This window comes from Protopterus annectens, chromosome 6.part0 (assembly GCF_019279795.1).
Source record: "Protopterus annectens isolate FY-2018-M chromosome 6.part0, PAN1.0, whole genome shotgun sequence".
NCBI lineage: Eukaryota > Metazoa > Chordata > Ceratodontiformes > Protopteridae > Protopterus > Protopterus annectens.
In genome coordinates this window covers 944,710,654-944,736,526 of record NC_056737.1, presented here as the reverse complement: position 1 = coordinate 944,736,526, position 25,873 = coordinate 944,710,654, and the positions used below count along the sequence as shown (strand labels likewise).

The following is a 25,873-nucleotide window of genomic DNA, read 5'->3' as shown; positions in this document are numbered from 1 at the left end:
AAAAGCTCAAACTGAGTTAACAGCAAAAGATAATAATACAGTAGTGCATTTGTAGTGTTTTGACATTCCCACTTAACACTTTTTTTAAAGTAGGAAGCCCATGTTGAGTGGCAGCAGGTGAAGATGAAAGGGCAACCTTTGGAATATTTCTATGGAATGTAATAGACCAATCAATGCTTTTCTAGTTCAGTGAACATGTTGGCAGTATATGTAAAGATGCAACATTTCATACCGAAGGTGATAGCTGTAAGAACAGTGACAGTACTTCAGATCTTTTTGACTTGTTACAAGTTATTATGTCCTTTTTTTCTTGTTAAATGTAATAATAGCAATTTCTGTTGGCAACCATTTGAAATATTGGACCCTGCTACAGTGAGTCGCAAACTGCAGAGAGTGAATAGCCAAAAGAACAGACGTAAATATGGTAAGTTTTTGTTGCCATTTCTCAGAATATTCCGTTTTCTCTGAGGTATGGCGATCTCAGAGTTGGTATATATAAGCTCATGGGGCAGGGTGGGCTTGACCCCCCCCCCCCCCGATGAGGTAAAGAAGGGCTTGTTCCCCCTGCAACATAAGTTTTAAAGTAATGAGAGATTTTTGAGATTCTCTCTTCTCTGGGTTTTTGGTCCTTTTTTTTCGGCTTTTCATACTCTGCATTTTGAGTGCCGATATTTCAATAGGGAGCCAAGTCAGTCTTTGTTTGCTTTACCTGCCCTGATCTGCTGCCCATATCATGAAGTACCTTTTTATCTTCCTAGACCATATCTTTCAAAATGCAAACCTTTTTTCATTAAAACATATTATTTTGCTGAAAGGTTTGGAAATACTTATGGCAATGTTAAAATAATGAAAAGGAATAATTGCACTCCCATGCTCTGTCTTTAATAAAGGTAAGCTGGATTCACATGTAGATGTATCTATGCTGATTTTGTTTTATATAATACAAGATAGCTAGAATAGGTAGGTGACTGTGTCAGAATATCTGCTAATTGTATACAATGTGAAAGAATTGATTAATTTCCGGATGGTGGCTAAGACTGTTGCTGGAGCACCTGCTTGCATATTGTGCTAGCCTATTTGTGGGAGATGCTGTTAAAATTAATGTTGCCATTACTGCGGCACCTTTTCCCTTACATTCTTCCTTTGATAACTTTTATACACTTTAAGCTAGTTTTTACCTTTTGCCTCACTGTTCTGTAGAGATATCTATACAAATTCATAATAATGTTAAAATTGTTTCACAGTTTCTTCCATATATATGTGTAGCATTTCTTTGATTGGTTTACTACATTCCTGCTAGCTGCTTAGACACATATTGTATTTCCTTTTATAAGATGACATTTTGCATAGCTGGTTCTTTATTGGCTCTACATAAGGTAAAGATTTACACAAAGTGTATTTATTTGCTTATGCAGGCGCATCTCTTTATATATTTTGTATTTTAGTTTGTGTTGTACATTTTATCATCTGCTTTTGTTAATCTAGTAATACATGTTATTGTTTAAAATTGCTCCTCTGATGTAGTTCTGCATATTATTTAGGTTAAATGTTTGGTAAAACAAATTGTATTAACAATGTTTTGTTGGCATAATCTGCCTGGATTATAAATGTCTGCAGTGCATGGAGTGCCATGATTAGGCTCAAAAACGGGTTAAATAATATTCTGGTTAAAAGCTATCACACAGCAAGACCTGACCTTCACAACGCTTAGAGGATTGTTAAGCGCCCCTTAGGTGCTGTTAACATCAAGTCTGCACTAAAAGCAGACAGGGCTGACCAGAAACAAGCAGAAGCATGGCATGAAACAACTTCATTTCAACTCCCATATCTGCCTGCTGTCTGCTAAAGTACACCCAATAATTTTGTTGCAACTGTTTCCCATACACAAGGAATACATAAGACATCAACCACTTCCCCACTGTTTTACCACATTTCAAAGCAGGCACAACACATCCTTTTTTAGCCCTAATTCTGCACTAACAAGTAGTACCTGGAGAAGATAATTCTTCATGCACTACCAAACGTTATGATCAGATCTCTGATCATAATGAAAAATTATGTATTCTCAATATAGATGCCAAAATTCCATGTCTCAGATGTATAATATTCTCGTTATGATTGGTGACCCGATCATGATCCTCACTATTATACTTATTTCATCTCTGACTCTTTCTAGCTTGCTTTCTTCACCATCCTTGATCCAAGGGTTATCTTTTGTGTTTTCATTCTAAAATACACATTTTCCTGCATTGTTTACACTTATTAGCATTTAATTTTGTGTTAATCTTCATTCATGTTTCATATGTGTTGCTACTTTTTATTCATGCAAGTGTTGCCCTGCAATGGCACAATAACTGACCACAAGCTATTTCTCTGCGAGGAACGGTGCTGTATCTTAACTATGTACAGTGAACTATAGTGTGGGATTCTCAGATGAAAACAAAACAAACAAGAAAAAAACTTGTTTTTTCTACAAGGTCTGCTCCTGTTTTTAGCACTACTCCTTTAGAGGCGATCCTACACTAAGGCAAAGTTCTTAGGTTCATATGTAGGTACTAAACTATCTGCCCGAGCCTTTATAAGCCTAGCCAGAGTGTATCAGCTTTCGCCACCCCATTGATTAATTAACTGAGCCTCTGTCAAGAAGAGCCAATGAAGTGATCCCAGGGATGTATTTTCTGTTACCCATCCACTCATCAAGGTTTCTCTTGAAGAGTGTTAGTGAGGGGCTCTGCCTAATGTAGTTAGGAATTTTGTTCCAAAGCATGGGGAGTCTCTGTGACAGGAACCTATCCCTCCAGCATGTTCTATTTATTGTTGTGGCAACGTTTAGCTCACTAGAGCGAGTGGCTCGCAGTGGCTTGGATTTCTTTAGGTGGAGCATGTCCATCAATTTTGAGTTGGACATGGCTTTGTAAGTCAGGCAGAGATCACCTCTGAGTAAGCGATATGCCACTGAATACAGCCGGAAATTTTCCAGTTGGGCTGCATAGGACATATGTTTGAGGACAGTAATCCTCTTGGTGAGGTAAGTTTGTGGTCTTTCCAGCTGTTGGAAGTGTCTTGTGAGGTACATCCCAAATGGGGCATTGTACTCTATGATGGGCCTGATGAGTGACGAGTAGAGGGGCACTATAACCTCTTTATTTCTAGATGCAAATCCTTTAGTAATTAGATGGGCTACATAGAAGGATTTCCTAACTACTTTGGCAATATGATTGTCAAAGGAGAGATTACTATCTACCTGGGTCCCCAGATCTCTTATTACCTCTTCTGTGTTAAGGGGGCTGCCACCTATATGGTAATTCATGGGTGTTTTGTTTTTCCCAGATGGGATGACTAAGCATTTTTTGGCATTTAGCTTGAGACCATGACTTTGACACCAGGTGTCTGTCTCAGTAAGGCCCTTTTGGAGAATGTCGTGTCAGCAAGAGAGTCAATTATGGCTCCCAGTTTACAGTCATCGGCGAACTTGGTTAGCCATAGTCCTCCTGTGTTTGCCTGTACTTTTGTGAAGTATATGCCGAACAGTAAGGGTCCCAGGACCGAGCCTTGTGGGACACCACTTGTGACTGGTTTAGAGTCGGACCTGGATCCCGCTATTCTTACAGTGTGAGTTCTGTCTGTAAGCCAGTTGGCAACCCATCTCATTATGTAAGGGGTTTATGTTCAGGTTGGTGAGTTTTTCTATAATTCCTGAGTGGGGAATGTTGTCAAAAGTCTTGGTGAGGTCAAGGTAGGCTGTGTAAACCACCTTCCCCTCATCTATGGCCTTGATGACTGTCTCAAATAAGTCATCCAGGTTTAGTAGGCATGATCTGCCCTTAACAAAGCCGAACTGGGTCAGGTCAAGTGTTTGGAGGTTCCCAATGTCTTTGTTAATGAGTTCCAAGATGATGCGCTCCATAGCCTTGCAGACCAGGCTAGTCAAGCTTATGAGGCGATAGTTAACAAGGTTAGTTGTGGCCCCTCCTTTGTGGAGTGGAATAACCGCTGCTATGCACCTTTCTATCTATGGAGAGGCTGAGGTTGAACAGTGTGCTTCGGTGGGGGCTTAGTTCGTTCTGTAGTTCGTGCAAGACGCAGCCTGGGACACCATCTGGCCCCATTGATGCTGTGCTTTTGGCTTTTGAAAGGGCTGTTTTCACCTGTGCGTCTGTGATTTCCAGGTCATTACACTTTTCCAGTATTGTTGTAGGCCCCTTTGGATGTGAGAGGGGGGGGGTGAAGTTTGCACTGAATATATCTGCCAGGATGTTGGCAATATCAGTAGGTTCAGTATATTTTGTGCTATTTTGCACTAGCTCAGAGCATATCTGTGATTTGCCACTTAGATTCTTGACATAGCTAAAGAAGGCTTTGTGGTTATCTTTCGAATCCTTGGCTATTTTTCTTTCGAAGTTAGCCTTGGATGATTTTATGAGGGACCTTAGTTTCTTACTGATACTGATCAGGGATGTCTTTCCTTCTTGGGATTTGCTTTTTTTCTGAACTAGTTTCCTCCTTCTATTGTATAGCCTGTTTATGGCAGGGGTCCACCAAACTAGGTTCCTTCTCTTAGGGGAGTAAGTCTTGGTTTTGCTAGGGATGGCACGATCCATGCATCCTTGTAGGTGCTCATAGAGTGCATTTGTAAAGGTTCCTGCATCTTGGACACTGTTATCCTTTAGTGTGGGGGCTGTGAAACTTAACACCTCTGTCTTAAGTAAGGTGAAGTTTGCTATAGAAAAGTTTTTCACTGTGGTTTCCTTGGTTGGGGGTGGTGGTGTGGTGTGGACATCCAGAGTGATTAGTTTATGGTCTGATCTAACCAGTGACAGGTTGACCTCTGGTGTGCAACACCTGTCGCCCATGTTGGTGATAACCAGGTCCAATATGTTTTCACCTCTGGTAGGGGAGTTTACCAGTTGATCCAGGGCATTTGAGTTGATAAATTCCAGGAAGCGCTGGACCTGGGAGTTTGGACTTGAGTAGTTTTCCCAGTTAATGGCAGGGTAATTGAAGTCGCCCAATATCAGGGTGTTCGGTAGGACCTTCATGTTTTCCAGTGTCTCCAGAAAGGTGGAGTGGTGGTCCTGGGTCATGGAGGGTGATCTGCAGCAGGTGACAATTTGCATTGCAGATTTGCCCAATGTTACTTGCACATGGAAGTTCTCAGAGTTATCATGCTGCACCACTAACCTGGAGATGTAGGTATCCTTGATGAATATGGATATACCCCCTCCTTTTGTGTTTCGGTCCATGATCTGTGGCCGAAATGTGCGGTATGAGTTGTAGCCCGGTAGTGCTGGGGTGCTCTGTGGAGCCTTAAACCAGGTTTCAGTTACTGTACAGATGTTGATGTTCTCCATACTGAGGAGTGCTTCGAGCATGTGCATTTTGAGATTTTAACTCCTGGCATTGAGTAGCATAACCCTCAGTTTTTTTTTTCATTTCAGTTCTTATTATTGTCTTGACCTGGCATTGCAGTCTTAAAACAATAAAACCAATGACTGCCTATTTAAAATGGCTCATACCTTGTAGAATGTTCTCCTCTTCATGTTGCTATCTCTCCTACTATTGCAGAACCCTAATGTTCTGAAGAACCACTCTTTCTCCTCAGGTATCATTTAAGATTGCTTCTCATTTTTTGCAATGCTGGAGCTACTTCCAATAGTAATTTTTATTACGGTCCTTAACAGATTACATTTTTGGACCTTGCTCCAGTATGTTTAAAAGCCCTGCTGTCTGTGTCATAAGAGGACTGTTTTTTTCTTTATTGGTAGCACATATAAATTAAGTGATTGTTTCATACTTTGTGGGAGATTTGGCTGTGTTGCTTGCTCACATTGTGGAGTCATACTTTTATTCCATCTTTGTCACTTCCATTAATACTAAAGATGTTCAGTGGAATCAGAAAGGACTACTGCCAGTGGTAAGCTCTAACACGGGTAACCAACCATGATGGATGCCTTTTCTGATTCAGAGACAGGCCCAACACAGTTATTCTATGCATTCAGTAGGATCACAGTGGCGATCTGTCTCCACAGATGTGCTTACTGCTAATGAGCCATTTCAGGAAGTGGCTAATGTTCTTTCCTCCTCCAGAAATGCATGTAGGAATGGAATTATTTAGATGAAAGATTCTAAGAATTTCTCTGATCCGTAAATTAGCATGGCCAGCCATGTGGCTGAACACAGCCAAAGTGTCGCATTCCCCATTGTACACAATGGATGAAAATATGTTAAACTTAAGGTCAGGTAAGGGGCAGTGGAGATGTAACAGTGGGAGGATGTCAGTCTATGTATGTGTGCAGCAGTGTGTGGATATCTGAATTGGTATGAGTGGTCTCAGATAATTTTGTGTGTGTGTGTGTGTGTGTGTGTGTGTGTGTGTGTGTGTGTGTGTGTGTGTGTGAGTGCATCTCTGCCTGGGGTTGCAGTAGGGTATGTTAGTGGATCGATTGTCTACGTGTGTGTGCGGAAGGGGGGGGGGAGTGAATGGCTAAGTTTGTCCATGAGTGTGATTGAGTGGGGGCATTGGTACACTAAATGTCCGTTTGTTGGGATGTTTGTGAGTCTCTGAGTGTGTTTGTATGTCTGCATGCATGCAGGAGAGTGCAAGAGGAGTTACCTGTTGCAATGTAATGCATGGCCTCCCAGAGATAATAACACCCTAAGGTGATGTTTAGCACTAATGTTAATTATTGATGATTCAGAGACATAAAAAAGCCAATAATAAATCTTCCTTGTTACATGCTAAACATGTCTCTGAATTACATTTTATATGATTATGAAAACTCTCTTTTGGCCACTGCAGTTTATGTTCACATTTTAATTTTTTCCAAATCCCAGAGATTGATTAATTTTATTTGTCTCTTTTACTGCATATAACCCACCTGTGTAACTACCGCTTGTAGATTTAGCAGCTTTGCAGCATTTTTTTTTGTTTACAACCATTTTCCTATTATGACCAAGCCTTTTAGCTACTCCCTTTCTTCTTATAATTTTGACAATCTTCCTTACTCCATGACCTCTCATTCACTTAATCTACCATTAAACTTTTCTCAGACACCCCCAAGACCACCATTTCTTTCCACTTTCTATTTCTATACTCATGGTAACGTCTCTCTTTGTTGACATTCTGTTAAACGTTTAGTCATTCTCCTCCCCTACATCCTACTTCGACACTCATAACAACTTCCTTCTTTGTTGAGATTCTGTTAATTTGTAGTCATTCTTCTCACTTTGTTCTTATACTAACAACTTCTTTCTTTGTTGAGATTCAATTAACATTTAGTCATTCTCCTCACCTACTTTCTATTTCAGCATTCAAAGCAACTTCTTTGTTAAAATTATGTTAGAATTTTGTCATTCTCCCACCTACTTCCTATTTCTACACTCACAGCAACTTCTTTCTTTGTTGAAATTCTGTTAAATTTATGCCATTCTCCTCACATACTTCTCATTTCTACACTCATGGCAACTTCTTTAACATTCTGTTAATATTTAGTTATTCTCCCACCCACTTCCTATTTCTACACTCATGGCAACTTCTTTCTTCGTTGACATTCTGTTAATGTTTAGCCAATCTCCTCACCTACTTCCTATTTCTATACTCACAGTAACTTCATCTTTGTTGACATTCTTTCAACATTTAGGTATTCTTCTCAGCTACTTCTTATTTCTACACTCATGGCAACTTCTTTCTTTGTTGACATTCTTTTAGCATTTATTCATTCTCCTCACCTACTTCCTATTTCTACACTCATGGCACCTTCATTTTTTGTTGAAATTCTGTTAATGTTTAGTCATTCTCCTCACCTACTTCCTATTTCTATACTCACAGCAACATCTTTCTTTGTTGACATTCTTTTAACATTTAGTTGTTCTCCTCACCGGGTGTATTAGAAGACCAAACACTTAGGTTATCGAACACCTAAACATCGATCTTCAATATCGAACCACACAATGTCGAATGTCCCAGGGAAACACGTCCCTCGGCCACATAAAAAAAAAAAAAAAACATTAGTTTACATCTAAATTAAGTGAGGGGCTATGCCCCCCAACACCCTCCGATGTGGGGGGTTGTGCCCTCCACACCCCCTAAATAAATATACCAACTCTGAGATCGCTCAACAGTAGGGAAATAGCAAACTCCGGCAAATGGCCAAGGGAAATGTTTCCCCGAGTTAAATTGGCCGTTCACCGTTGTTTGCTTTCGACATTGGATCACCTAAACATTCAGTCTTCTAATATAGACCCTCATCACCTACTTCCTATTTTGATAGTCATAGCAACTTCTCTCTTTCGTGCCAGTCTGTTAACATTTAGTCATTCTCCTCACCTACTTCCTGTGTCTACTGTCTTGGCAACTTTTGTCTTTGTTGATATTCTATTAACGTTTAGTCATTCTCCTCACCTACTTCCTATTTCTACACTCATGGCAACTTCTTTCTTGTTGACATTCTGTTAACATTTAGTCATTCTCCTCACCTAATTCCTGTTTCTATACTCATGGCAACGTCTTTCTTTTTTGACATTCTGTTAACATTTAGTCATTCTCCTCACCTACTTCCTATTTTTACACTGTTAGCAATTTCTTTCTTTGTTGATATTCTATTAACATTTAATCATTCTCCTCACCTACGTTCTATTTCGTATATTCATAACAACGTCTTTCTTTGCTTACATTCTGAAAACATTTTGTCATTCTCCTCAACTACTTCCTATGTCTTCACTCATGACAACTTCTTTCTTTGTTTACATTCTGTTAATGTTTTCTCAATCTCCTCTCCTACTTCCTATTTCTGTAGTCATAGCAATATCTTTCTTTGTTGACATTCTGTTAATGTTTAGTCCTCCTCACCTACTACCTATTTCTATACTCAAAGCAACATCTTTCTTTGTTGATGTTCTGTTAACATTTAGTCATTCTCCTCACCTACTTCCTGTTTCTACACTCATGACAACTTCTTTCTTTGTTGACATTGTTAACATTTAGTCATTCTCACCTACTTTCTATTTTGTATATTCATAGCGACTTCTTTCTTTGGTAACATTGTGTTAACATTTTGTCATTCTCCTCACCTACTTTCTATTTCTATACTCAAAGCAACTTCTTTCTTTGTTGCCAATCTGTTAACATTTAGTCATTCTCCTCACCACCTTCCAATGTCTACAGTCTTGGCAACTTCTTTCTTTGTTGATATTCTGTTAATGCCTTGTCATTCTCCTCACCTAATTCCTATTTCTATAGTCATGGCAATTTCTTTCTTTGTTGACATTCTGTTAACATTTAGTCATTCTCCTCACCTACCTTCTATTTTGTATATTCATAGTGACTTCTTTCTTTGGTTGTATTCTGTTAACATTTTTGTCATTCTCCTCACCTACTTTCTATCTCGTATATTCATAGCGACTTCTTTCTTTGCTCACATTCTGTTAACATTTTGTCATTCTTCTCACCTACTTCGTATTTCTATATTCATAGCAGCATCTTTCTTTGTTGACATTCTGTTAAAGTTTAGTTATTCTTCTCAACTACTTCCTATGTCTTCACTCATGGCAACTTCTATCTTTGTTTACATTCTGTTAATGTTTTGTCAATTCTTTGTTGACATTGTGTTAACGTTTAGTCATTCTCACCTACTTCCTATTTCTTTACTCATGGCAATTTCTTTCTTTGTTGACATTCTGTTAATGTATAGTCATTCTCATCAACCACTACTTGACAGTCAGGTTTCTAACACCCCCAACTGTATTATTTTCACAATTGTAGGTGCAGTCTTTGTAATCTGAACTCTAACCTCTCTCTTCAGTCACTCTCCAGCATTGTGATGTAATCAGTCTTGTTTCTTTTGTCTATTTCTTTGTCATGGAGAACTAGGACAGGTAGACCTGTGATAAATTTGAGGGTACTCATTTAGTCATATACATTCTGTTTGGTGAATGATAATCTATTACACTGTTAAACCTCCAAAAGCAGCTGTGTAATGAACCATTCTGTCCATCATGCTCCATTTATCTTCTGGTAAATATTTGGGTTCTGGTATTTTCTAAGGTATTTGACGTGTAGAGATAAATGAGATCAAGGACAGCAGACTCTCCAAAGTTGCAGTATGTGAGACACAGATCATATCTTGTGTTTATAAGATACTTAATGGAAATAGCTTTAGCCTCTCTTCATAGCTGATGGTTTTTAAGTTTGAAATGTTTTTAGTTAGGAACCTCTGGGGCTTCTCCACTTGCTTGATATGTCGAGTGAGGCACATCCCAAAGGGTATTTTTATGCTGTAATTAGTCTAATCAGTGCTGCGCAGAAGGGAACAATGACATATTTTGATATTAATGATATACCTTTCTCTATTAATTGTGCCAAGTAGAAGGATTTTTGAACTTCAGTTGCCACATGATGATCAAAGGTGAGTGAACTGCCAAACCAAACCAGGTCCCTGATTGCATTTTTGTTTAGTTGTTTACCATTGTCTATACTTTAGTTTGAGGGTAGGATTTTTTGTGATATGAAATGATACTGCACATTTCTGTTGTTAATTTGAACCTTTTCTTCAGTATACCGTGTACTAACCAGGGTATGTTCATTCTGAAGTATACCAGTATCAGAAGGGGTTTTGATGTAACAACTAGTTTGCAGTCATCTGGAAATAATTAAATGGAGGTCATGGTTATAAGTTTGGAGATCGGAGAAAAAATGCTAAAAGGGGGGTCCTAGTACAGAAGCATGGGAGACTCAGCTAGTAACTTTCAAATTAATTATCTACCATATGAATTGTGTTTTTTTTTTCACTTTTAGCCAGTTTGCTATTCATCTGACCACATAAAAATCTATACTTAAAGTATCAAATGAAAATTACACCTTAGAACTAAAAAAACTATTTTTTCACCCCTTCTTTGTTTTCTGAGTCAGTTTAACCACCTCAAAATCACTCTGAGTACCTCTTACAGAATTTTATTTTTTTCCACAAAATGGCTGCCAGTGGCACCTGACATATCAAAGTGATCTTGTTTTTCTTGAATCCTTTATCTTTCCCATAATCCATTAGTCCACTTTACATGGGTCATGCTTGACATAAGGAAATAGTGGTGAATTCCCATGTCATTGACATTTAATGGGATTAATATCAGCCACTGTCATCTTATATATTTTTCTGTAACAGGTCTGCTTATTTTATTTCACAAACTTTCTATTCCTTACTTTTGGATTACGTCACAGATATCTTCTAACATTATGTTCTTCTCTTTTAATGTTATTCTGCTCAGCAACTGATTTGTTACTGTACATCACAATCACTCCTCTACAAAACTGACTCTTTGTTAATGACCCAAGTACTACTTATGCTCTGGGCTCTGTAAGTCTTAAAAATTACTGTGTACTTTTGCAGCAAATTGCACTTCTGAAGGTTACAACCATCAGTTAATTCAAACATGTAGCAACTCATTCCTGTTTCACTAAATGAACTTTTCATGTCCTGCAGTAAGTATACTCTGCCTCATCTGTATTCAGTGCTGGATTATGTGGCTATTGTAATGGAGCTAAAAACAATAAGTGGCTTATTTAGTATTTCAAGAGCACACAATTTCAGACTAAAGTGGAAATTAAAATGGCAGAATGGCAGGGCCTATTTCGTACTCTTGAGCCTGGACCTTCAGCCCAAATGTTCCCATTGTAAATAAACAATGGGAACATTTGGACCTTCAGCCCAAATGATCCCATTGTTTATTTACTTATTTACATTTGTTTACCAGGAAAGTCCTACTGGGAATAAAACCCCCTTTTCAATGGATACCCATGGAGAAAAGCTCCATGGTTACATATACAAAATTATTATGACAATGTGCTAAACATCTATTAAAGCAAAAGCGTTTATATGTTTATAACAAAGACATCTCAAGATTTAAACAATGAATTAACTGCACATTAGAATACAGTACAGTGTGTAGTGAAGGAGAAAAAGGGGAAAATTGAATACCATCATGGAAATGTGGAACAGAAAAAACTATAAAGCAACTAAGGCAAGAAGTGTCACTATTAGAAAAGTATAGAAGAGGGAACAGCTCAACAAAAATTCTCAGAAGATAGACGTGATAAAAGCAATGCACAGTACTAGAATAGATCAAGATCTATCATGCTCTATTGCAAATAAACTAAAAATCTCAGCACAGGCAGAAAAACCTAGAAGATACGTAGACAAATATAAAGGAAAAGTATGAAATAAGCAATTTATTGATGACCCAAAAAGTTTTATATAGAAATGGGAAGTAAGGTAAAAGTACTTGAAAGACCACCAAAAAAAAGAAATAGATACAGTTTGGAGAAATATCTATGAAGAACATAACAAAGATGCTAAATGGATAGAAGTAAAAGAAAGAATAAGAAGTTTAAAGGTACAAGATATGAAATGGGATGAAGTAACAACCATAGAGATTGAAACAAAGTTAAGAAAGGCCTCTAATTGGAAAACCCCAACTCCAGATGCAGTACAACTTCTGGTTAAAGGTATTAACATCTTTGCGCAAAGAATTAGCCATGAGTAAGAATTATTTATATGTGCGCTCCAATGACGTGCAGACAGACAGCCTGTCAGAAGGCCCGAGCCATTACTTAATTTAATTTAACTTAACTTTGTCCGCATGTTATACAGACAATGCATCTTCCTCCCTGGATCCTCCAGGTAAGGGCTTAAAATTCTGGTTACCAGGTCTTTTGATGCTTATTGTAGTACTTTTTGGGAGAGAGAAACAGCAGTCTGCTGGCAGCACTGTTTAGTCACCGCATCTGAATGGAGAAATCTGTTAAGTGCACACCTTTCTGAAGGCAATGCTCAAATCTGTATTATGGTCTCTGTTAACCTGTTTTTCTGTGAGAAGAAACCTGTGAACCTGTTTATGTGCAATTCCGAAGGCAGTGCTGTACACTCACATTCTGCATGGGCTGTACTGTAAGTGCTCACGGTAGTTTTACATTCTGGTCTCTGTTAAGCTATGTTTTGCTGTGAGGAGATCTCTGTTAAGCTGTAAGGAAGTGCTTATATTACATTCTGGTCTCTGTTGCTTATTTCACTGAATTTGAAAGGAAAGATGAAATATGTATGGTTTGCATTCTGGTATTAAGCTCAACAGCAGTTTATGGCAGGTTTACATACTTAAATTTTAAGTGTGTGTGTGTAATGCCCCAGTTAGGTTTAACTGGTGGTTAGAGTTACTCAGACTCAAACCCTGTACCTCAGGTACAGGGTGCAAGAGCATAAATTATCTACCCATACCACCACCACTTGCAATTTAAGAAGTTAAGTTCATATGTTTGGTTCATACTCTTGGTCTGTTCCTCTTAAAATTTGTGGTTTTCTGGCAAATCAGTGAGAACTGAATTCACTAAACAATTATAGCCCTTTAAATTTCAGTCTGACTATCTTTCAAGAAACATATGGTAACACAGAACATTTTATTCTAGCAAGTTTTCTAAGATTATACAAGCAATATTTAAAACGTGTCCCTGGTTTGGGGTCTTTGCCCCCACACCTCCCAATAAATGTTGGCTTTTTCCAGGTTGCTTGTGCTGCATAGTTCTTCAGGGGGAGAGAAGTTTAGTGCTGCTTATGCCAAATTAGTTCATGTTGTTAGTAGCACAATCTGTAGAGTACTTGCTTTTGATGCAGAAGGCTGTGGGTTCTACTCCCACTATATGTAGATGGATTGCTGATACTGTACTGTATTGTACTTTTAAAGGGGGTAGATGCTGAAGTACTGAGAATGTCCTCTTTGGCAGAGATACCTAGTAACTATGAACCTATCTTCAGTTTGCCAACCATTCCCTATTGCAATATTACTAATTTATTTTTTAAATAACATAGGCAATTTATTCCTCAAGGGCAACAGGTAGTTTATATTAGTAGATGAAACAATGAACTATAAAGTTGTTTGCTAGCAGCAACCTCTTTGTTAGTTACAAATCTCTAACATGTGGAATTATTTAGATGACTTTTACTTCTGCAGAGATTGTGTATATTTACTGATGCTGGTGGATTGTAGAAGTCTGAGTAGACTTTTATAATGGAAATGTTCTAAATTGGGTAGTTTTATCATTATGGATCATGCATTTGTTTCATTGCTTACTGGAAAAATGTTCAAAACAGTACATTTAAAACATGTTCTAAGTGTGCCATATTATACAAGAAATATAATTTAATATAATCAGGCAGGTGTATTAAAGAACACATGTATGTTTCATGTGCAAGGGGCATATGATTTGAAAACAGCCCAAAGGTAATCTTTATCCACCACTGGCCAGATGCATTTTCTTTGAATGTGGATTTCAATGCTCTTTCAATGAATGTGAGTTTCAAGGGCAGAGAAGTTTTAAAGCTAAGTCTGTTTTCATTGTGAAACTGTATTGCTTTGTTTAGCACATGTATATTAGTGTTTGTGCTATAAAATGTAAAATAAAACTTTCAAATGAAATCCAGATAATATTGTAGAAGTAAAGCAGTATGCACATTACAGTGTTTATGGTAAATAGGGTGAAATAGCGAAGTAATGGGTAATTGGAAAGGCTGCAGGGAGAGGGCTGTGTATGGGGGGGGGCCATTCGACCATGATTTTATGAGGGTGGAAGGGTGGCAAACTCAAAGACAGCCCTGGGCAGGACAAACTCTAGCTATGCCACTGATCAGTAGGGCATGGAGAATGACTTTCCTTGCAAACTATAATATTCGTTTTTCTAAGATTAGAATATTGCCTACCACAAAACCCACATACTGCAAGTCACCAAAAACAAAATCCTAAGGTTCCTCATCTTCCCCCTTCTTAGTGAACATCATCATTAAACATTTCAAAAAATGGTTACCATTTACTTCAGGGTCTTGACCCTGGGCTATATTTTGATTGTCTATTCTTCAGTTTGCATCTGAAAGTCGGCATCCCACAATTCCATTGGACTGAGTGAGGTTACATAAATATGTTTGCAAATTTTATGTTAATCAGTGTACAGATTTGTACGTATTTTGTCATGGACCTTTGCCCAGATTTTTGATGTTCCCAGGTTGAGAGGTATGATTGGCGGCCCAAGATAGTGGGCTACATACTCGTCATTTTACAAAGTCCATTGAACATATGGGAGAAACAGACAAATGTAGGTTTTGTAAAACAGAATTGAAAACAGTTGCAGACTTGTTGCTGGCTGTGACATACTAATGGCAGAAGGACTGTATACTGAAAGGCATAATAATGTGGTGAGACTGTTGCACTGGGGATTGTGCAAACATTATGGTATTGAAACGTGAGCCACAAAGCATCATAGAAAATGATGAAGTTGACATTACATGGGACCACCCATTACCAACAGTTCAAAAGATATATGCTAGAAAACCAGATATAGTGGTCCAAGAAAAAAAGACAAAAGTAGCATTGATCATTGAAATTGCCACACCCATTGACTACAGTGTCCTGCGTACAGAGAGACACAAAGTAATAAATATCAGGATTTGCAAGCAAAAATGAGAGTAATGTGGAAGAAGGATACCCAGATAGTTCCAATAGCAGTAGGAGCAACGGGTCTTATAAAAAAGACTCTACAATCCTATTTAAATACACTACCAATGCATGTAACTCCATATGAATTGCAAAAAGAGTCATTACTGGGCATATTGCGGGTGCTGTGAAGAGTACTTATGGCTGACATCAAAGAGTGAAACAATACTAATTTCATGAACTTTAATCATACTTTCACTTAGGAATGGGATCCATTCCCATCATGGTATTAGAAACCCAAAGGATTTGGAGAAATTAAAAAATAAAGTGAGTCTTATACCAAACAAATAGAAACATGGCCTTGGTGGTTGCATTCTGCAATAGAGATACTTTAAAGGCATTTTTTACACGAAAAAAGTTACTTAACTGCACAGTGGGAGGTAAACTATGCTCGCGATGGTGTACATACATACACACTGCCATACAATTTACTTCTCCATCATATGCAAACACTCATATGTTTATATACATGTAAGATGTATGCTACATACGTGAACTTCATATATAGTTAGATAGATCAATAGATTGATAGGCAAAGTACTTCTGATTTCCCTTTCCTAATGTTTTAATGAAAGGGTACATAACCCCTGTACACTGAAATAAATTCAGCTGTATATCATGGCTGCCATCAATGGTTACATTTACTTTGTAGACCAGAAAATGTTCAACTATTCCATCTGTGTGAGGACTGACTCAAAGTCAGTGAAAGATGTCTCTTCCCATAGACCTGCATACCATATATGCATTCTCCTCTGGAAGGATGCTACAAGAAATGTTCTTATTAACACTATTAGTGCACCTAGTAGAAAGGGTTGCCACCTGTCTCACTTCTTGCAGAGAAGTCCCGATTTGGGCAGATCTACCCTGTTGTGGGGAGGGGAGACATGCAAATGGTAAATGTGTTAGCACTTAACAAGAAATAATAAATATTATTTTCTGATTTTTCTGTAAATGTCACAGACATCTCTAATACTACATGCAAGTCATCTTAATTTATACAGTATTGAAAAAGACACTGTTTAAAGTTTAAAGCTTACCAATTCAGTACTGTGGTGCTGCTTATGTAAATTTGTCAAAAGATGTGACTACTCCCTTTGATCCTTTGACTGATCTGTTTGCTTTGTTTTCCTATGAAAGTCATGGCTACATTGGAACCAGCTATGAATCAGTGTTAAGTTGTCTTCCTATCTGCAGTAAAGATATTGGAAGAGAGTTTCACACATCTCTCTTTTTTTGTATAGCAACCGCTAAGCTCCAGACATCAGCAGGATTAATTACTGCCATAAGAATGTCAGTGCCTGACAGGGTAAACTACAGATTTCTCTGTGTCTGTGGTATGTCATACAGGTAGAGACAAATTCCTTTGCAAAATATGTAAGAACTTAAGCTTAAAAAAAGTGGGTAGGCTTTCTCTTCCTTTGGTTCCAAGGCAAGGAAATTAAAGTTTTATGAAGTGCAGGCAGGTTTCTGGTACCTACACAATACTGGAACCATACTGCAGGGAAAAACACAACCTAAGGGTTGAGTTAAACTGTGGGAGAAGATGGAGTTTTCCTTTAAGCTTACCTACAATGTGTGAATGGCATGTGGTGTGAAACACTTAAGCTATGTAAACATACTAAGAACTGTCAACAGTCTGTATGACCATCCTGAAGAAGTTAACTTAATTTATTAGGTGGGATCTCCCATTGATGAAACCAAACTATTGAAGGTCTATACTCTTTCCTCTTCTCTTAATGTTTCCTTACAACCTCTACTTTCTGTATTACCCTATTATTTCATTACTGTATTACTACAACATCCATTCAGTTACTGTTATGAGTATTTCATTAATCTCTTCACTGCATTATCTTTCTGGTTACTATTACCAGTACTTCATTATTTTATAATTTCATTACTCTATTTACTGCAACATCCATTCAGTTAGTATTACCAGTATTTCATTACCTTTGTCACTGTATCATCTGTTGAGTTACTATTACCAGTATTGTATCATCTGTTCCTTTACTATTACCAGTGTTTCTTTACCCTCTTCAATGCATCATCCATTCAGTTACTATTACCGGTATTTCATTGCTCTCTTCACTGTATCATTCTCTTGTTTATGGTGTATATCACTTCATCAAACTGTCACTTCAATGAATGGCACTTCTTCAAAAATGCCATTTATCAAACTCCCCTCATGGGGGGCTGTTCCCCCACACCTCCTACTAATTATATATATACCATCTCCAAGACTGCACTACAGTGGGGAAGGGCAAATTTCCCGATCCTCACTGTACTGCGATCACAGTATGTCCAGTTTACAAACAGCATGCTTGATGTAATTGCACTGAAAATGCCATTTGATGAACTAATTTTTCAATGAACTGATAGGGACCCCCTTATTTTTACTATTGCCACTATTTCATTACTGTATTTCACTGCATTATCTGTTCAGTTACTGTTACAAATATTCCACTACTCTCTTCCCTCCATCATCTGTTCTTTTACTATTATAAGTATTTCACTACCTTCCTCACTTTATCATCTGTTCAGTTACTATTACCAATATTTCTGTACTCTCTTCACTGTATCATCCATTCAGTTACTATTACCAGTATTTCATTAGTCTCTCCATTGCATCATACATTCAGTTATTATTAGTAGTACTTTATTACTCTCTTCGCTGTATCATCCATTCAGTTACTATTACCAGTATTTCATTAGTCTCTCCATTGCATCATACATTCAGTTATTATTAGTAGTACTTTATTACTCTCTTGCTGTATCATCCATTCAGTTACTATTACCAGTATTTCATTAGTCTCTCCATTGCATCATACATTCAGTTATTATTAGTAGTACTTTATTACTCTCTTCGCTGTATCATCCATTCAGTTACTATTACCAGTATTCCATTACCTTCTTCATTTTATCATCCATTCATTTGCTATTACCAATATTTTGTACTCGCTTCATTGCATTATCCATTCAGTTACTGTTGGACAGTGCAGTGGTGCAGCAGTAGCATTGTCACCTCACAGTAAGAACATCTCTGGTTTGATACTCAGCTGGAGTGCCTTCTGTGTGGAGTCTATATGTCCTCCCTGCGCTCATATGGTCTGCATGTCCTCCCTGTGCTCGTGTCAATTTTCTCCGGGTACTCCAGTTTCTTTCCACATTACAAAGACATATCTGGAGCCTCTCTCCCTGGGCCTTCATTGAAAATTGGCTTTGTTCCAAGTCAGACTTTCCCAGTACACAAATGTTAAATAAATAAATATTATGAGTATTTCACTACGCTCTTCACTGCATCATCTGTTCAGTTACTATTACCAATATTTCATTACTCTTTTCATTGCATTACTCATTCAGTTACTATTGCCAGTATATCATTATCCTCTTTACTGTATCATCCATTCATTACTTTTACCAGCATTTCATTACCATCTTCACTGTATCTTTTGCTCAGTTACTACTACCATTATTTCATTACTCTCTTCACTACATATCTATACAGTTACTATTGCCTGTATTTCATTACACTCTTCACTGTATCATCTATTCAGTTACTATTACCAGTAGTTCTTTACCCTCTTCACAATATCATCCATTCAGTTACTAGTACCAGAATTTCATTACCCTTTCCTAAATCATTCATTCAGTTACTACTGACAGTATTTCATTACTTTTTTTACTGCATCATCCTTTTGTTTACTATTACCAGTATTTTATTACCCACTTCACCGCATCATCCATTCAGTTACTATTACCAGTATTTTATTACTCTCTTCATTGCTTTATTCATTCAAACACTATTGGCATAATTGCATTACCTTCTTTATTGCATCATCCATTCAGTTACTATTACCAGTATTTCATTACCCTTTTTGCTGTATTATCCATGCAGTTACTATTACCAGTATTTCATTACTCTCTTCATTGCTTTATTCATTCAAATACTATTAGCAGAATTTCATTACCTTCTTCATTGCATCATTCATTCAGTTACTATTACCAGTATTTTATTACCCTTTTTGCTGTATTATCCATGCAGTTACTATTGCCAGTATTTCATTACTCTCTTCATTGCTTTATTCATTCAAATACTATTAGCAGAATTTCATTACCTTCTTCATTGCATCATCCATTCAGTTACTATTACCAGTATTCCATTACTCTCTTCAATACATCATCCTTTTGTTTACTATTACCAGTATTTTATTACTAACTTCACTGCATCATCTGTTCAGCTACTATTACCAGTATTTCATTACCCTTTTTGCTGTATTATCCATGCAGTTACTATTACCAGTATTTTATTACCCTTTTTGCTGTATTATCCATGCAGTTACTATTACCAGTATTTTATTACCCTTTTTGCTGTATTATCCATGCAATTACTATTACCAGTATTTTATTACCCACTTCACCGCATCATCCATTCAGTTACTATTACCAGTATTTTATTACCCTTTTTGCTGTATTATCCATGCAGTTACTATTACCAGTATTTTATTACCCTTTTTGCTGTATTATCCATGCAGTTACTATTACCAGTATTTCATTACTCTCTTCATTGCTTTATTCATTCAAATACTATTAGCAGAATTTCATTACCTTCTTCATTGCATCATCCATTCAGTTACTATTACCAGTATTCCATTACTCTCTTCAATACATCATCCTTTTGTTTACTATTACCAGTATTTCATTACCCTTTTTGCTGCATAATCCATTCAGTTACTAGTGCTTGTATTATATTACCCTCTTCATAGTATCATCCATTCAGTTACTATTACCAGTAATTCATTACTGTCTTTACTAGATTGTCCATTCAGTTACTATTAGCAGTATTTCCTTACTCTCTTCACTGCATCATCCTTTTGTTTACTATTACCAGTATTTTAGTACCCACTTCACTGCATCCTCCATTCAGTTAGTGTTACCAATACTTCATTACCCTTTTCACTGCATCATCCATGCAGTTACTGTTGCCAGTATTTCATTACTCTTTTCACTGTATCATCCTTTCAGCTACTGTTACCAGTAACTATCTCTCTGCCTTCCAGGCATATATAGTCATCTGCTGCACAGCCCCTCCGTCCCATCCCTCTACTTTTCCTCATTTTCTTTCTCTGGCTTTTCTTATTAATCTTTTTGTTGAATTATAAATGGATACTCAGGATTAGACTACATATAAAACTGACCTTCAACCCCTAGGGATGTACATGCAGTTTGGTGATAAATCTGCTTGGCCAATTTGCCATGATCCTTAGAGGACATGGTGGTGGTGATTGTTTCCCCTTACAAAGCACCTGATTGCTATTTACAATATAATACAACATAACTATATGTATATTCTGTACTAAGGCTGTGATTTCAAGTGATAAGCTAAGAGTGCAGCTGCTTCTTGCATTTCTGATTGCCAGTTCACAGTGCCCAGTACAAGTTTTTTTTTTATTGTAAGAACATTTAAAATGCTTGAAAACATCACATTTATGGGCAAATAAATATTTTTAGTTTTTGCACTACAAAAGCCCAATGTAGTTATGTTTTGTGTAGATCTATTTGCTTCAAGAAAAGAAGTGTACAATTGTTAGTAAATTACTTTAATGATGTACAGGAGGCATGATGGGAAATTAATTCATTTATTTGTTTATTTATTTATTTATCGACATTTATTTACTGAGAAAGTCCGACTGATTACAGCTGCCCTTTTTCAGTGGAGCTGCAATATATCCATTTCTGAAGTACGATGGGAAATGTTAACAACATAACATGGATTTTAAGCATTGGGTCAAGCTGCTGGTTTGTGCAGCTATTAGTCAGCCTGACCAAACCATCAAAAGGCACTTCTGCAACTCTATGTAAGGAGCACAAATCTGCCCTCTCTGCTGGATCCATGCTAATGCACTTCCTTGGTTTGTGGACCTAGAAAATGAGGGGTAATGGACTTACCTCCTCTAAGAGCCCTTATTAATGCTTAGTCCCTAGTTTTATTACAAGCCTCCAAGGAATTGTTTCATTGGTTTGCAGCCTGAGGAATCAATGTTCATGTTTATTGTACAACTATAAAGCAAACTCTTAGATTTTAGCTCCATTTCCTTTGCTTCATGAAGTGCCACAAACACTAGTTTCACTGCTGATTGCACAGACTGTCCTAGGAGAACATTCTCTTGTGATAGAGTATGCATTCTTTGATTGTAAAGAATTACATAAACTATTTACAATTAAAAACTGTGATGGCTGTCTTCCTACATGCATTTTTAGTTCCCTTGATACAACAGATCTATAATCTTTGCACAGAGTGCTTTCTCACTTCACAAAAATAAATCCTTTCTTGCAGGGTACACATATATGTGACTATAATTGCTAGAAAGTCTAACCACAATGGATGTTTCAGCTTGACTTACATACCCCCTCTATGCACAGACCCCCCCACACACACACACACATACACACACACACAGGCAAACATACTGTGTCTGAATCAGACAAGGCAAATAACACACACAGAGTCTTTCCACATTCCAGAATGAATCACTTGATGACTAGATATAGATATATATATTTTTTTCTTTCTCTTCCTGTTGTTAATCTCCTCTGTACTGAATAATAATTGATCAGTAGTGCCCATGCCTTGGTTGTCATTTCAGCCTGTTTTAAAACAATCACAAATGCATACAGGAGTACTCAAGCATGTTCACACTACCTCAAATAAAGAATTTTGATAATCACTTGCTTTCACATATAACTTCTTCTGTCATCCCACAAAATAACATTTTAGGTGTATAAATGTTGCATGTTTGACTGTGAATATTTTATTTATTTATTTTACATTTGTTTACCGGGATGATCCGACTGGGACAGTGCCCATTTTCAGCGGAGGCCTGGGGAGAAAAGCTCCAGCCTAAGCTTACATACAAAATCATCACATTAATAGAAATTATAGACAAAAATGAGTGTTAACACATTTACAAGATAAAAATATAAAAACAAAAATATATACATAGTGTCAAATAGAACAAGACTTTTTGAACAAATTAAACAATTGAACATAGACAAATATATGGTTGAACTTATATATGTGGAGGAACATAACATTAGTTGTCCTGGTCCCCTTCAATAAACACATCACACCGAATTACATTTGGCGACCTTTATTAAACTTCCATAACTTTTGATTACTAATTTATTTACAACTTGACATAGTATAGTTGATTCTAAACACAGCATAAACATCCTTATAATGTTAATCAGGAAAGCATACCTGCTCATCCTGCCCAGTAAGCAGTGAACATACCCTTGCTCACTTACTTTACTTATAAACCTCCTTGTGATGTTAATCAGGAGAGCATACCTGCTCATCCTGCCCAGTAAGCACCATCCATACTCTTGCTCACTTACTTTATTTATAAACCTCCTTATAATGTTAATCAGGACAGTGTACCTGCTCATCCTGCCCAGTAAGCAGTGTCTAAACCTTTGCTCGCTTAATAAATCATTCACCAAATTACCAAAACCAAAATACCAAATAAGCAGCATCCTTACCTCCGTTTGCTTACCTATTCAGCAAACTTCCTCCAGCTGCTCATTTCTTTTCAGAAATCCTTGGAATAAAACTCCACACACCAGAGGGGAAACAGAAGAGGGCAATCCTGTCCCTCTTCTCTGCCAACCAGCCTGACCAGGCTGTTCCCCCTCCCTTCTACCCAAAATTGTCCAGCCAATAACCTCCCATAAAGGGAAAGGGTTAAGCCAAACATCATTTGGTGTACCCAACTGAAAGTCCCTTAGAACCCAGTGATCAACCCCATGCCTTGACCTACTAGCACTGGAATGCACCTTGATAAAACCAAATAAAGTAGGATTACCCATGACCCCACTGTATCACTGAAGCCTCCACTCCAAAAGAATACATTCCTTTAGTCCATTTCACTCAAGCCGCTAACCATGGCTTGACCTTTCTGGAATGACAACCTATAGCCAGAACAAGTGCCACAGAAACTATAACCCCTCGAACACAATTCTCAAACCCAGGACCCTGTCAACTATAGCATCTCACACTAGCCCACCAAACTACACAGCTATGTATGTACAGTAACCTGATTACTGCAGGGAATAGACTAACTCCAAAACCATGCCCTAACACTAAGATCCAAAACTAGAACCCCGTAACATTGTTCCTGAAAACTCACCTAAGCCCAACCCTGAAGTAATCTACGTTTCCAACCATAAACACCACCAGTGTACTCATTACCAAATGGCAATCACCCCACCTACTCAAAGGACAAACTTACCGCCCCAACAAGCCCATGTTAGGAACCCCTCAGACCTCCTGTCAAAAAAAAAAAACAACTCGTCTTTGGCCCTTCTCCCAAAGATATGGTTTAAACAACTGGATGAGTAACTAAAACCCCCAAGAGTCCAACCACCTGAAAGCATGGCGTTGAAGTCAGAGCAATGGGGCTTTAGCCTAATAAGTTCCTGTGCTCCTATGAATGATGTGACTCTACTCCTCCTGTGGGATCCCCACACCCCGTAATCCATCCCCACTAGTTTCACCCTAGCCCTCTACCTACCTCTACCTACTTTGCACCACATTCCAATGCAATAATCAGCTCCCCTGCTACTTGATCACAGCACCCTAACTTGCCTTAATGACCCAACAAGGGGAATTACCAGAGTCCACCTTGTCCACCACTCCATCCACCACTCATAGCTCAAAGTAGCCCAATCAAACTGGCCAAAATAAATATGTCCTACATCTGCAAGAAATCACCACTGCCCCAACTGTAATGTGCCTTAATGACAATTGAATAAAATTACCTACTACCCTATAGCCTCTCCAGCCCTCAAAACATCCACAAAACAAAAACCTTTACCTTTCAAGTCCATTTCCATCAGGACATTGACTGTTACTCATGCAGCACTCCATTCATGACCTCATTGAGCCCACCCAAGTGACTAGGACGTCATTTAAACATGCAATTCCTACCATATATTGTACATTATCCTGTATCACAAATCAAACAAGGCCATAAGACATCATCCTGGGTAGCCACAAGTTTCTTCTTCTTCCGAATCACTTTGCTTGCCTTTACACCTATCCATTTCTGATTACTCCCATGTCCACTGTGCGGTCATCCCTCAATGATCTGTAAAAGAAAAGAAACTGTAAATTCACAACCAAATATCTTAACACTGAGTGCTATCAAGGGAAACCCACTGCTATATTCCCCCATCAACTTTTCCAATGTAATCTTGGCTTAAATGCGCTCCTTCTACTCTTCCACCATCCCCCCCCCATAGCCTACTAAATTGTTCACAGTTGAGGCTGTAATATGCCATAATATGCCATTAGTATGTGTACCACATTCTGCTCCTTTTGTTCCTCTTCAGCTTGCAAAAGCTCTAAACCCACATACCTGTCTACCTCTTAGCCCAGGTGATATCAACAAAGACCATGCTTCCTAAACTCTTAAAATGATGTTCACAAGCCATAAATAAAGAGGAACTGAGATATCCTCTGATGGTATAACATAAGAAACTCAAATGTCTAACCTGTTCCTAAATTAGTCTTTAATACTGTGCTACAAATTTTCAAAACCACAGACTATGAAAACCAAGCAAATATGAAGCAAAATCTGGACATTCTATGAAAATCTGTACAGTTCAAAGGTATGACTACAGCTAGATACCCCCCCTCTGACTGCCTTTCAGCCCACAGAACTTCTACTTGTATGGACTACACACCACACCCAAAATCATTCAGCAAGCATGCCCCCTCTAGCAGACTAGCAGCAACTCTGCCACTACCTTTAGTTACATACTGTAAATAATGAACTCCATACTGAGAACAAGCCATACATAACTGAGCCACAGGCCCACTAACTAGAGAAAATATTTTGTACAATAAATGGGGTTACTGATTTAATAGAGTATGGCAACAACCACTATACCTCTCAATGTTCTATAGCAAGAAATTTAGACAGCCATAACAATGTAAAAAGGACCCCAAAATAAACACAGTTTCTAATATTGCTCTTATCAACTGAAAAACTGATAGAATACCAGGTTTTGCATCCACATGGATCTTCCAAAGGGAACAGAGTCTGAAATTTAAATGTATGTCATTCCTTCGTACCTTCAACCCCCAATAATCTGCCAATGACTTGCCAGAAAACCAGGACTCCATGAGAAACAGACCAACAACTGAAGATCCAGACATACTGCTAAAGTCTGTGCAGGACTAGCTTACTGCAAATCCTGTACCATAAAGAAATATGCCACCTGCAAATTCCCTTGACAGTGCAGGGTAAAAGTCTGCCCTGAGCAACCCAACCGCAAGATGACCTGCATG

The 25,873-nt window shown here is 37.9% G+C and overlaps 1 protein-coding gene across 2 annotated transcripts in view; it reads left to right on the top strand.

Moving 5' to 3' along the window:
• The window catches only part of LOC122804626 (alpha-1-antitrypsin-like), a 161,950-nt gene that overhangs the window by 120,359 nt on the left and 15,718 nt on the right, over nucleotides 1–25,873 (top strand). The gene's annotated exons all lie outside the window — the stretch shown is intronic.